Below are 13,848 nucleotides of genomic sequence, written 5' to 3' on the forward strand. Positions count from 1 at the left end.
GTTTAAAAATTGAATTTCTAAAAACTGGTTTTAAAAGTGGATTTTTGTTTGAAGAAACTGGTTTTAAAACTGGATTTTCAAAAACTGGTTTTAAAACTGGATTTTTGGTTACCAAAAATCTGGTTTTAAAACTGGATTTTATAAAAAAAACCGGATTTTAGATTTGGATTTAAAAAAACCGGATTTAAAACCGGTTTTGCAAGTAAAACCGGATTTAAAACTGATTTTGCAAGTAAAACCGGATTTAAAACCGGTTTGTAAATAAAACCGGATTTAAATTTTAAAACCGGTTTAGAACCGGTTTTTATTTTTTCAAACCGGTTTAGAACCGGTTTTGCTCTTCAATCCAGTTCTGGTTTGGTTTCCTAAACCATAAAACTGGTTCTGAAGTGGATCTGGTTTGGATTTTTAAAAATCCAAACCATGCCCACCCCTACCCTCTATAACCATGGAGAGGAAGCATGAAGAGCTTCTCTCAATACAGAGTCAGACAGAGCCCCTACAGTCAAACTCTAAGTTTGGTGTTGGGAGGCCACAACCAAACTTTAAGTTTGGTGTTGAACCCCCACATTCAAACTCTAAAGTTTGGTGTTGGGAGGTTCCAACATTGCTCTAGACATCTGTGAGGCTCCATGAGAGCCCACTGTCAAGCTATTGACATTAAAGAAGCGCTTGTTGGGAGGCAACCCAATCTTTAATTATCTACGTTAAATTTCTATTTTCTTTTGTTATTTTACGTTTTCTATAGGTTGATGATCATGTGAAGTCACAAAAACAATTGAAAAAGCAAAAACAGACTAAAAAATAGAATGAAAAATAGAACACCCTGGAGGAGAAACTTACTGGCGTTTAAACGCCATTAAGGGTAGCAGAATGGGCGTTAAACGCCCAGTTTGGCACCATTCTGGGCGTTTAACACCAGAAATGGGCACCAGACTGGCGTTTAAAGCCAGGAATGGGCAATAAGCTGGTGTTAAACGCCAGAAATGGGCAGCAGCCTGGCGTTTAACACCAGGATTGGCAGAAAGGGGCAATTTTGCATGCCACTTAGTGTAGGGATGAGATATCCTTGACACCTCAGGATCTGTGGACCCCACAGGATCCCCACCTACCCCACCTCTCTCTCTCTCTTCTTCACCCATTCACCAATCACCTCAATACCTCTTCCCCAAAAACCCCTCACCTATCAAATCCCACCATTCTCTTCACCACTCACATCCATCCTTCATAAAACCCCACCTACCTTACCATTCAAATTCAAACCACTTTCCCACCCAAACCTACCCATAATGGCCGAACCATACCCCCCCTCTCCACTCCTATATACACCCATCTTCACTCCTTCATTTTCACACAACCTAAACACTACTTCTCCCCTTGGCCAAAACACAATGCCCCATCCATCTCCTCTATTTCTTCTTCCTCTACTCTCTTCTTTCTTTTGCTCGAGGACGAGCAAACCTTCTAAGTTTGGTGTGGTAAAAGCTAAAGCTTTTTATTTTTTCATAACCATTAATGGCACCAAAGGCCGGAGAAACCTCTAGAAAGAGGAAAGGGAAGGCAATTGCTTCCACCTCCGAGTCATGGGAGATGGAGAGATTTATCTCAAAAGTGCATCAAGACCACTTCTATGAAGTTGTGGCCAAGAAGAAGGTGATCCCCGAGGTCCCTTTCAAGCTCAAAAAGGGCGAATATCTGGAGATCCGACATGAGATCCGAAGAAGAGGTTGGGAAATTCTCACCAACCCCATTCAACAAGTCGGAATCTTAATGGTTCAAGAGTTCTATGCCAATGCATGGATCACCAAGAACCATGATCAAAGTGTGAACCCAAACCCTAAGAATTGGCTTACAATGGTTCGGGAAAAATACTTAGATTTTAGTACGGAAAATGTAAGGTTAGCATTCAACTTGCCTATGATGCGAGGAGATGCACACCCATATACTAGAAGGGTCAACTTTGATCAAAGGTTAGACCAAGTCCTCTACTTTGGCAAGGTTATCCTTCCCTCACCTTATTTGTCACCTCTACAATTCAGCTGGAATTGACATAGAGGGAGACATTCTCATTGATGAAGACAAACCCATCACTAAGAAAAAGATGGAGCAAACAAGAGAACCTCATCAAGAGCATGAGGAAATTCATCATCATGAAATCCCTGAGATGCCTCAAGGGATGCAATTTCCTCCACAAAATTATTGGGAGCAAATTAACTCCTCTCTAGGAGAATTAAGTTCCAATATGGGACAACTAAGGGTGGAGCACCAAGAGCATTCCATCCTCCTCCATGAAATTAGAGAAGACCAAAGAACCATGAGAGAGGAGCAACAAAGGCAAGGAAGAGACATTGAGGAGCTCAAGCACTCCATAAGATCTTCAAGAGTAAGAACTAGCCGCCATCACTAAGGTGGACCCGTTCTATAATTTCCTTGTTCTTTATTTTCTGTTTTTCGAATTTTTATGCTTTACGTTTATTTATGTTTGTGTCTTTATTACATGATCACTAGTGTCTTAGTGTCTATGTCTTAAAGCTATGAATGCCCTATGAATCCATCACCTTTCTTAAATAAAGAGTGTTTTAATTAAAAAAGAAAAAGAAGTACATGAATTTCGGATTTTAAAACAGTTTAGTTATTTTGATGCGGTGGCAATAATTCTTGTCTTCTGAATGAATGCTTGAACAATGCATATTTTTGAATTTGTTGTTTATGAAAGTTAAAATTGTTGGCTCTAGAAAGAATGATGGAAAAAGGAGAAATGTTATTTGATGATCTGAAAAATCATAAAATTGATTCTTGAAGCAAGAAAAAGCAGTGAAAAGCTTGCAGAAAAAAATATATGCGAAAAAAAAAAGAAAAAAAAAGCAAGCAGAAAAAGCAAATAGCCCTTAAAACCAAAAGGCAAGGGTAAAATAAAAAGAGGATCCAAGGCTTTGAGCATCAGTGGATAGGAGGGCCCACAGGAATAAAATCCTGGCCTAAGCGGCTAAACAAGCTGTCCCTAACCATGTGCTTGTGGCGTGAAGGTGTCAAGTGAAAACTTGAGACTGAGCGGTTAAAGTCGTGGTCCAAAGCAAAAGAGTGTGCTTAAGAGCTCTGGACACCTCTAATTGGGGACTCTAGCAAAGCTGAGTCACAATCTGAAAAGGTTCACCCAGTTATGTGTCTGTGGCATTTATGTATCCGGTGGTAATACTGGAAAACAAAATGCTTAGGGTCATGGCCAAGACTCATAAAGTAGCTGTGTTCAAGAATCAACATGCTTAACTAGGAGAATCAATAACACTAACTGGATTCTGAGTTCCTATAGAAGCCAATCATTCTGAACTTCAAAGGATAAAGTAAGATGCTAAAACTGTTCAGAAGCAAAAAGCTAAAAGCCCCACTCATCTAATTAATACTGATCTTCATAGATGTTTTTGGAATTCATTGTATATTCTCTTCTTTTTATCCTATTTGGTTTTTATTTGCTTGGGGACAAGCAACAATTTAAGTTTGGTGTTGTGATGAGCGGATAATTTATACGCTTTTTGGCATTGTTTTTAGTATGTTTTAGTTAGTTTTTATTATATTTTTATTAGTTTTTAAAAAAAATTAACTCTTCTGGACTTTACTATGAGTTTGTGTGTTTTTCTGTGATTTCAGGTATTTTCTAGTTGAAATTGAGGGACCTGAGCAAAAATCTGATTCAGAGGCTGAAAAAGGACTGCAGATGCTGTTGGATTCTGACCTCCCTGCATTCGAAGTAGATTTTCTGGAGCTACAGAAGCCCAATTGGCGCGCTCTTAAATGCGTTGGAAAGTAGACATCCTGGGCTTTCCGGAAATATATAATAGTTTATACTTTGCCCAAGATTTGATGGCCCAAACCGGCGTTCCAAGTCAGCATAGAAATTCTGGCGTCAAAACGCCAGAACTAGCATAAAAGCTGGAGTTAAACGCCCAAACTGGCACAAAAGCTGGCGTTTAACTCCAAGAAAAGTCTCTACACATGGAAGCTTTGAATGCTCAGTCCAAGCACACACCAAGTGGGTTCGGAAGAAGATTTCTGCATTAATTACCTATTTTTGTAACCCTAGGCTACTAGATTTCTATAAATAGGACCTTTTGCTATTGTATTTTCAGACTTTTTCAAATACCTTTGGAATACTTTTCATCTTTGGGAGGCTGGCCTCACGGCCATGCCTTGACCTTGTTCTTATGTATTTTCAATGGTAGAGTTTCTACACACCATAGATTAAGGTGTGGAGCTCTACTGTTCCTCATGAATTAATACAAAGTACTATTATTTTTCTATTCAATTCAAGTCTATTTCTTCTCCAAGATATTCATTCGCACTCAAGAACATGATGAATGTGATGATTATGTGACGCTCATCACCATTCTCACCTATGAACGCGTGCCTGACAACCACTTCCGTTCTACATGCAAACAAGCTTGAATGTGTATCTCTTGGGTTTCTAATCTAAGATTATAACCTTCGTGGTATAGGCTAGAATTATTGGCGGCCATTCCTGAGATTCAGAACGTCTAAACCTTGTCTGTGGTATTCCGAGTAAGATCTGGGAAGGGATGACTATGACGAGCTTCAAACTCGCGAGTGTTGGGTGTGTGACAGACGCAAAAGGATCAATGGATCCTATTCCAACATGATCGAGAACCGACAGATGATTAGCCGTGCGGTGATAGTGCATTTGGAACATTTTCACTGAGAGGACGGGAAGTAGCCATTAACAATGGTGATGCCCAACATAAAGCTTGCCATGGAAGGGAGTATGAATGATTGGAAGAAGGCAATAGGAAAGCAGAGGTTCAGGAGGAACAAAGCATCTTCATACGCTTATCTGAAATTCCTACCAATGAATTACATAAGTATCTCTATCCTATTTTATGTTTTATTTATCTTTTAATTATCAATTCTCCATAACCATTTGAATCTGCCTGACTGAGATTTATGAGATGACCATAGCTTGCTTCAAGCCGACAGTCTCCGTGGGATCGACCCTTACTCACGTAAGGTATTACTTGGACGACCCAGTGCACTTGCTGGTTAGTTATGCGGAATTGTGACAAAGTGTGTTTCACGTTTGAGAGCTCCAAGTCTTTGGCGCCATTGTTGATGATCACAATTTCGTGCACCACGGACCATATGTGATTACAAGTGTGTCACCATATGGTTATGTAGAGCTTCAAGATGTTGATTCTGACAAAAAATTCATTGTTAATGGACAAAGAATCAAACATTATCTTGAAGGCAATATTGAGCAATACTGCTCAAAACTGAGACTAAATTAAAAAGCTCAGTAAAGTCCAGCTAAAGACAGTAAAGAAGCACTTGCTGGGAGGCAACCCATCCATTATAAAAAATTAGATGTTTATAACAATTATATAAGTATTTAATTTTGTTCCTAATGTTAGCTAATGCATTTCAGTGAATAAGTTAGGAAAATGGAGGTTCAAGACATAAAACGGAGAAATCACAGAGAAAAGGAGCTCACTGGCGTCAAAATGCCAGTAAAGAGATAATTTGGGCGTTAAACGCCCAGAATGGTAGATTCTGGGTGTTTAACGCCAGTAAAGGTATCATTCTGGGCACTAAACGCCAGAATGGGCAGCATTCTGGGCGTTTAACGCCAGAAATGGCAGCATTCTGGGCGTTTAGAAAAATGCCCAGTAAAGAAGGATTTTTAGCGTTTAACACCAGCCAGGGTACCTAGTTGGGTGTTAAATGCCTAAAATGGGCACCATATGGGTGTTAAATGCCAGAATGGATATCATTCTGGGCGTTTAACGCCAGAACAGCTAGGGGAGAGGTAATTTCGTTTCCAATTCAATTTTTTTCAAATTTTCTGCATCCAAATTACTGGTGTGGGAAATCGTGATTCACACTTTTCACAACTCCGTACAACTAACCAGCAAGTGCACTGGGTCGTCCAAGTAATACCTTACGTGAGTAAGGGTCGATCCCACGGAGATTGTCGGCTTGAAGCTAGCTTGGTCATCTTGTAAATCTCAGTCAGGCGGATTCAAATGGTTTTGGGGTTTTGATAATTAAAAGATAAATAAAACATAAAATAAAATAAAGTTACTTATGTAATTCATTGGTGGGAATTTCAGATAAGCGTTTGGAGATGCTTTGTTGCTTCTGAACCTCTGCTTTCCTGTTGTCTTCTTCCAATCATGCGTGCTCTCTTCCATGGCAAGCTGTATGATCCTCTCGGATGAAAAATATCAGGTACGAGCTCTGCACGGCTAATCAACTATCGAATTTCTCGTCTCGGATGAAAAATACCAAGTACAGCTACCGCACGGCTAATCATCTGTCGGTTCCCACTAGCGTCGGAATAGGACCCTTGTCCTTTTGCACACTGTCACTGTGCCCAGCATTCGCAAGTTTAATGCTCGTCACAGTCATCCCTTTCCAGATCCTACTCGGAATACCACAGACAAGGTTTAGACTTTCCGGATCTTAGGAATGGCTGCCAATTGGTTCTAGGCTCTACCACAAAGATCCTAATCTCAAGGACTCGGTCCGTGTATTAGAGACCCAAGAGATACGCACTCAAGCTGTCGCCCAATGACTACGTTGAGCTCAGATAGAACGGAAGTGGTTGTCAGGCACCCGTTCATAGGTTTGAAAAAATAATGATGAGTGTCATGGATCATCATATTCTCCATATTGAAGTACAAGTGGGTATCTTAGAATAGAATCAAGTGTGAATGAATAGAAAACAGTAATAATTGCATTAATTCATGAAGAAGAGCAGAGCTCCACACCTTAATCTATGGGGTGTAGAAACTCACCGTAGAAAAAACATAAGTGAGAAGAGTCTAGGCATGGCTGAATGGCCAGCCTCCATGTCCAAGTCTCAGATCTAAAAATGATCAAAAGATTGCAATACAATAGTAAAAAGTGCTATTTATACTAAACTAGTAACTTAGGTTTACAGAAAATGAGTAACTAAGTGCAGATAGTGCAGATATCCACTTCTGGGGCCCACTTGGTGCGTGCTTGGGCTAAGCATTGAAGCTTTCACCTGCATAGGTTGTTCTTGGAGTTAAACGCCAGCTTGGGTGCCAGTTTGGGCGTTTAACTCCAATTCTAGTGCCAGTTCTGGCGTTTTACGCCAGAAAGTTTTAGGCTGGCTTTTAGCTTCAGGTTGGGCCATCAAATATCGGGAAAAGTATGGACTATTATATATTTCTGGAAAGCTCAGGATATCTAATTTCCAACGAAATTAAGAGCGTGCCAATCGCGCTTCTGTAGCTCTAGAAAATCCACTTCGAGTGCAGGAGGGTCAAAATCCAACAGCATCTGTAGTCCTTTTTCAGCCTCTGAATCAGATTTTTGCTCAGGTCCCTCAATTTCAGCCAAAAAATACCTGAAATCACAGAAAAATACACAAACTTATAGTAAAGTCTGGAAATGTGATTTTTGAAGAAAAACTAATAAAATATAATAAAAAGTAACTGAAACATACTAAAAACTGTGTAAAAACAATGCCAAAAAGGGTATAAATTATCCGCACATCAATTACAAACATTCATTTTCTAATTTCCATTAACAAAAATTCATAATCTTATAAATTCTTTTTTAATTCTCTTGATTCTTTTCAATTCTTTTTCAAAAACTCATTCATCTTTCCAAATTTTCTTTTCAAATCTTTTTAATTCATTCATATTATCTTTTATTTCTTAGATGCATACACAAAAATCCAGATTTAACTTCCTCATATCTTTTTCATATCTCTTAAATTTTGAAAACAATCTTCTCTTTTTCACATCATGTTTATCTTTTATCAATCATATCTTTCAAATCATATCTTTTTCTAAAAATTCGAACCCATTCCCTCCCTCCCCTTTATTTATACATTCAGCCATCCCCTCTACTCCATCATTCGAATCTTTCTCTCCATCTATTCATCTTCTTTCTTTTTATCTTGCTTGAGGGCAAGCAAATCTCTAAGTTTGGTGTGATTTCCGTGATCTCTGAGTTAAAATAAACTAATCTCATGGCACCCAAAGGAAGATAAACCGCTTCAAGAGACAAGAAATAAAGCAATCCAAAACCACGTTGGATGCATGAGAACTTCTTCACTAAAGAACATGCAAACCATTATTTCAAAATTGTGTGTAGAAGATTAGTGATCCTGGAAGTTAGGTTTAATCTGAAAAAAGATGAATACCTGGAGATCTAAGAGCAGATTCAAAACAGGGGCTGGGAAGTCCTGGCTAATCCTGATATACATGTTGGAAGGAACATGGTCCAGGAATTTTATGCAAATCTGTGGATGACATAAAAGCAAAGATTAAAGGGAACTGCTTTCTACTCCTTTTGGACTATGGTCAGAGGGAAGATTATTTACTTCCACTTTGACAAAGTGAGAGAAGTTCTTAAACTTCCTCAATTACAAGATGATCCAGAGTCCTTTAATAGGATAATGGCCAAGGATAAAAGGCTAGATCAAGTTCTAGAGGATATATGCCTCCCTGGAACCAAGTGGATTACCAATTCAAAAGGTGTCCCAAACCAACTAAAGAGAGGTGATCTCAAACCAGTTGCTAGAGGTTGGCTGGATTTCATTGGGTGTTCTATACTCCCAACCACCAACTGATCTGAAGTCACTGTCAAGAGGACAGTGATGATTCACTGTATTATACTGGGGAAGGAGGTAGAGATTCATCAACTGATCCCTGTTAAAATTTACATGTTTGCAAACAAGGAATCCATTGAGGCCAAATTGGCCTACTCAAGCTTGATTAGTCTGTTATGCAAAGATGTGGGGGTACAGATAGGTGTGGATGAATATATCACAGTTGAATGCCCAATCACCAAAAAAGTAATGGATGGACCTCAAATTCAAGATAACCTCATCAAGAGGGGGGCGAATGAGCTCCTCCCAGAAATTCCTCAATTTGACTATTGGACCCGCTTAGAAGCATCTGTCACCAAGCTGCAAGAAGCTGTGAATCAACTTAAAGAAGAGCAACAGAATCAAAATAGCATGCTCTGCAAAATGCTCATAGAACAAGAGAAATAAGGGCGTGAAATACAGGAGCTAAAGCGTCAGAAGCTGTCCCTTGAAGAGTTGGACGTCCCACAGATTAAAGGAGCACCTACCCCCCAAAATCAAGGCTGTTGAGTCCTAACTCTGTGATAACTTTTATTATTAGAAACCTATTTTAAGAGTTACATATGCATTAGTATTAGAGTCATTTATTTTTATGTCTTTAATTTTCTTTCTTTTATTATTATTTGTCTGCTTTTATGTTTATTTTATGTCTTATTTTTATTCCATGATCAATAAAGTTTAGAGTCTATTGATTTAAGAAAATTGTCGTGTCGGTATAGAATTTCATACAAAATGAATTCTCGTTGCAAGTATAGTTCTACACTAACAAACATTCCTCCCAATAAAAAATTTGAGTTGTGTCACAAGTAACAAACCCCAAATAAGAATTAACTGAAGTATTTAAACTCCGGGTCGTCTAACAAGGAATTGCAATGAAGGGCTCAATTATTGGCTATAAAGGGGGTAAGGGGTTTGGTTTTGTATTTTTGCAAGAAAATAAATGGCAAGAAAAGTAAATGAACAATTAACTAGTAAAAGAAAGGAAAAATACTCTTGGCTAGACATAGGTAATTGATATCACCATCATTGTCTATAAACCATATATTGACAATTATGAGGAACCAAGCTCATTAAGTTTACTTCTATACTTGAAGTATATCAAATGGCTTAATCAACATCAACCCATAATTCCCAACCTATCTACTAATTAGATTAGTAGTGGGTTAGTGTCAATGGGCATTAAATTGACCACCAACGGTTCTCAAATCACCAATTCAATGAGACCCAATGACTCAAGGTTACTCAATTCCCTTAGCCTAGGCCAAGAGTCAAGAAAACTACTCAAAAACTAGAGAAAACATTTTGACAAACACCTAGAGTGCAAGGAAAGTAAACATCACCACATACCAAAATTAACAAGATCCATAACTATCATCAACAAGAAATCAACAATAACAATGGAGGTAACATAAAAGAGACATAGAAACATGAAATTGCATTCAAAGAAATCAGGATTCAACAATGGTTCATAAACATAAAAATGGCAAAATAGGGAAATTAACAACAAGAACAAGAAGAACAAAGGTGTAACAACAAGAAATTAAAAGAGAAAACTAAATCAAAACAAGAATTGAAAGACGAATTTGAGAGAATTAAACCTAAACTACCCTAAATTCTAGAGAGAAAAGAGAGCTTCTCTCTCTAGAATTCTACCCTAAAACATGATGAAAACTAAACTACGACTACTTGGTTCATTCTCCCTTCAATCCTTGGGTTTAATAGCATCATAAATGAGTTGGATTGGGCCCAAAATACTTCAGAAATCGCCCCCAACGAGTTGCCCAAAGTGGACCCATGCTGCTCCATCGGCACGCACGCATACAGTGCGCATGCGTGTCCCTAGACATCAGGAAACTATGGCAAATTTTATCTCATTTTGAAGCCCCGGATGTTAGCTTTCCAACACAATTTGAACCGCCTCATTTGGACCTCTGTAGCTCAAGTTATGATCGATTGAGTGCGAAGAGGTCAGGCTTGACAAGTTTACGGTTCCTTCATTTCTACATGAGTTCTCCCACTTTGCATACTTCTCTCCTTACTTCTTCCATCCAATACTTGCCTTATGAACCTGAAATCACTCAACAAACATATCAAGGCATCGAATGGAATTAAAGTGAGTTAAATTTAGCTATTTTAAGGCCTAAAAAACATGTTTTCACACTTAAGCACAAATCTAGGGAAAATTACAAAACCATGCTATTTCATTGAATAAATGTCGGAAAAGGTGATAAAATCTCCCAAATTAAGCATAATATAAACCAAAAAACCATGCTATTTCCTAAATAAAAAATTATTTTTTACTGCAAAAGAACAAGAAGTGCATAATTTCGATATTTATCTTGAACTTAGCTTAATTATGTTGATGTGGTGGCAATACTTTTTGTTTTCTGAATGAATGCTTGAACAGTGCATATTTTCGATATTGTTGTTCATGAATGTTAAAATTATTGGCTCTTGAAAGAATAATGAAAAAGAGGAATGTTATTGATAATCTGAAAAATCATAAAATTGATTCTTGAAGCAAGAAAAAGCAGTGAAAAACACAAAGCTTGCGAAAAAAAAAAGAGAGAGAGAAAAAACAAGCAGAAAAAGGCAGTAACCCTTTAATGGATAGGAGGGCCCAAAGGAAAAAAAATCCTGGCCTAAGCAGCTAAATCAAGCTATCCCTAACCATGTGCTTGTGTCATGAAGGTCCAAGCGAAAAGCTTGAGACTAAGTGGTTAAAGTCATGGTCCAAAGCAAAAAGAGTGTGCTTAAGCGCTCTGGGCACCTCTAACTGGGGACTCTAGCAAAGCTGAGTCACAATCTGAAAAGGTTCACCCAGTCATGTGTCTGTGGCATTTTTGTATCCGGTGGTAATACTGAAAAACAAAATGCTTAAGGTCACGACCAAGACTCATAAAGTAGCTGTGTTCAAGAATCAACATACTAAACTAGGAAAATCAATAACACTATCTGAATTCTGAGTTCTTATGGATGCCAATCATTCTGAACTTCAAAGGATAAAGTGAGATGCCAAAACTATTCAGAAGCAAGGAGTTACTAGTCCCGCTCATCTAATTAAAACTAATCTTCATTGATATTTTTGAAACTTATTGTATATTCTCTTTTTTAATCCTATTTTGTTTTTGGTTGCTTGGGCACAAGCAACAATTTACGTTTGGTGTTGTGATGAGCGGATAATTTATACCCTTTTTGGAATTGTTTTTACATAGTTTTTAGTATGATTTAGTTACTCTTTATTATATTTTTATTAGTTTTTATTCAAAAATCACATTTCTGAACTTTACTATGAGTTTGTATGTTTTTCTATAATTTCAGATATTTTCTGGCTGAAATTGAGGGACCTGAGAAAAAATCTAATTCAGAGGCTGAGAAAGGACTGCAGATGCTGTTAGATTCTGACCCTCCTGCACTCGAAGTGGATTTTTTGGAGCTAATAATACCCAATTGGCCCGCTCTCAATTTCGTTGGAAAGTAGACATCTTAGGCTTTCCAGCAATATATAATAGTTTATACTTTTCATGAGATTTGATGGCCCAAACTGGCGTTGAAAGACAGCCTAAAACTTTCTGGCGTAAAACGCCAGAACTGGCACATTTCTTGGCATTAAACGCCCATTTTGGCACCCAGGGTGGCGTTTAACTCCAACTTTAGGCATATGCACGTGAAAGCTTAAAATCTCAGCCCAAACACTCACCAAGTGGGTCCTGGAAGTGGATTTCTGCACTATCTGCACTTAGTTACTCATTTTATGTAAACCTAAGCTACTAGTCTAGTATAAAAACTACTTTTAGAGATTCAGTTTACACCTTATGACATTTTACACTTCATATTGTATCTTCTACGGCATGAATCTCTAAACCCCATAGGTGGGGTGAGGAGCTCTGCTGTGTTTCAATGGATTAATGCAATTACTACTGTTTTCTATTCAATCACGCTTGATTCTATTCTAAGATATTCACTCGTACTTCAATATAGATAATCTGATGATCCGTGATACTCATCATTATTCTCAATTCTATGAACGCATGCCTAACAACCACTCCCATTCTGTCTAAGCTCAACGTAGTCATTGGGCAACAACTTGAGTGCGTATCTCTTGGGTCTCTGATCCACGGACCGAGTCTGTGAGATTAGAACCTTCGTGGTAGATGCTAGAACCAATTGGCAGCATTTCTGGGATTCGGAAAGTCTAAACCTTGTCTATGGTATTTCAAGTAGGATCTGGGAAGGGTTGACTGTGACGAGCTTCAAACACACAAATGTTGCGCGCAGTGACAGTGTACAAAAGGATAAGGGTCCTATTCCGACGCTAGTGAGAACCAACAGATGATTAGCCGTGCGGTAGCTGTACATGGTATTTTTCATCCAAGACGAGAAATCCGACAGTTGATTAGCCGTGTAGATATTGTACCTGGTAGTTTTCATCCAAGAGGATCATACAACTTGCCATTGAAGGAAACCATGCGTGTTTGGAGAAGAAGACAGTAGGAAAGCGGAGATTCAGATGACAGAGCATCTCCGGAACCTCAACGTATTTCTCATTACTGAATCATAAGTACCAGTTATTTCATGTTTTTTTTTCATAAACAAAATCATCTTTATCATTAATCTCCTGACTAGGATTTACAAGATAACCATAGCTTGCTTCAAGCCGAAAATCTCCGTGGGATCGACCCTTACTCATGTAAGGTATTACTTGGATGACTCAGTCACTACAAGAAAAATACCCATTCAACCACACTTTTTTTAAGCTACATTTGAAAAGCGTAGAATAGGCTACGCTTTTCTCCGTGTTGCCTTTTTATAAGAGAAAAGGATACACAATTGTGGCATCATTTAAAAAGTGTAGCCTTAGGTGTTATAGAAATCACTTATAAAGCGTAGCCGTAGGTTAATATCTAAGGGTTCACTTTTTGTATCAAACAGAATGCTTTTAAAGAGTAACTTATTTATTATGTTTTTGGTGCGTTTTAAAAGTGATACCTAATGTATGTGGACCAAATCCTAACACTTAGTGAAATTTTTATTCCTCTTTCAATTTCCTCCAAAAGCACACATGCACACAGCACCTTCAATTCGAGGAACCCTCACCTTTGCCATTCTCACCTTCAACACACATCACCTACGACACTTATCACCTTCGCCTTCTCACCGTCGCTGTTGACCATCGCCACCCAGTCACCACTCACCACATGGCTGCGCCACTCACT

Source organism: Arachis hypogaea, chromosome 18 (genome assembly GCF_003086295.3).
Source record: "Arachis hypogaea cultivar Tifrunner chromosome 18, arahy.Tifrunner.gnm2.J5K5, whole genome shotgun sequence".
NCBI lineage: Eukaryota > Viridiplantae > Streptophyta > Magnoliopsida > Fabales > Fabaceae > Arachis > Arachis hypogaea.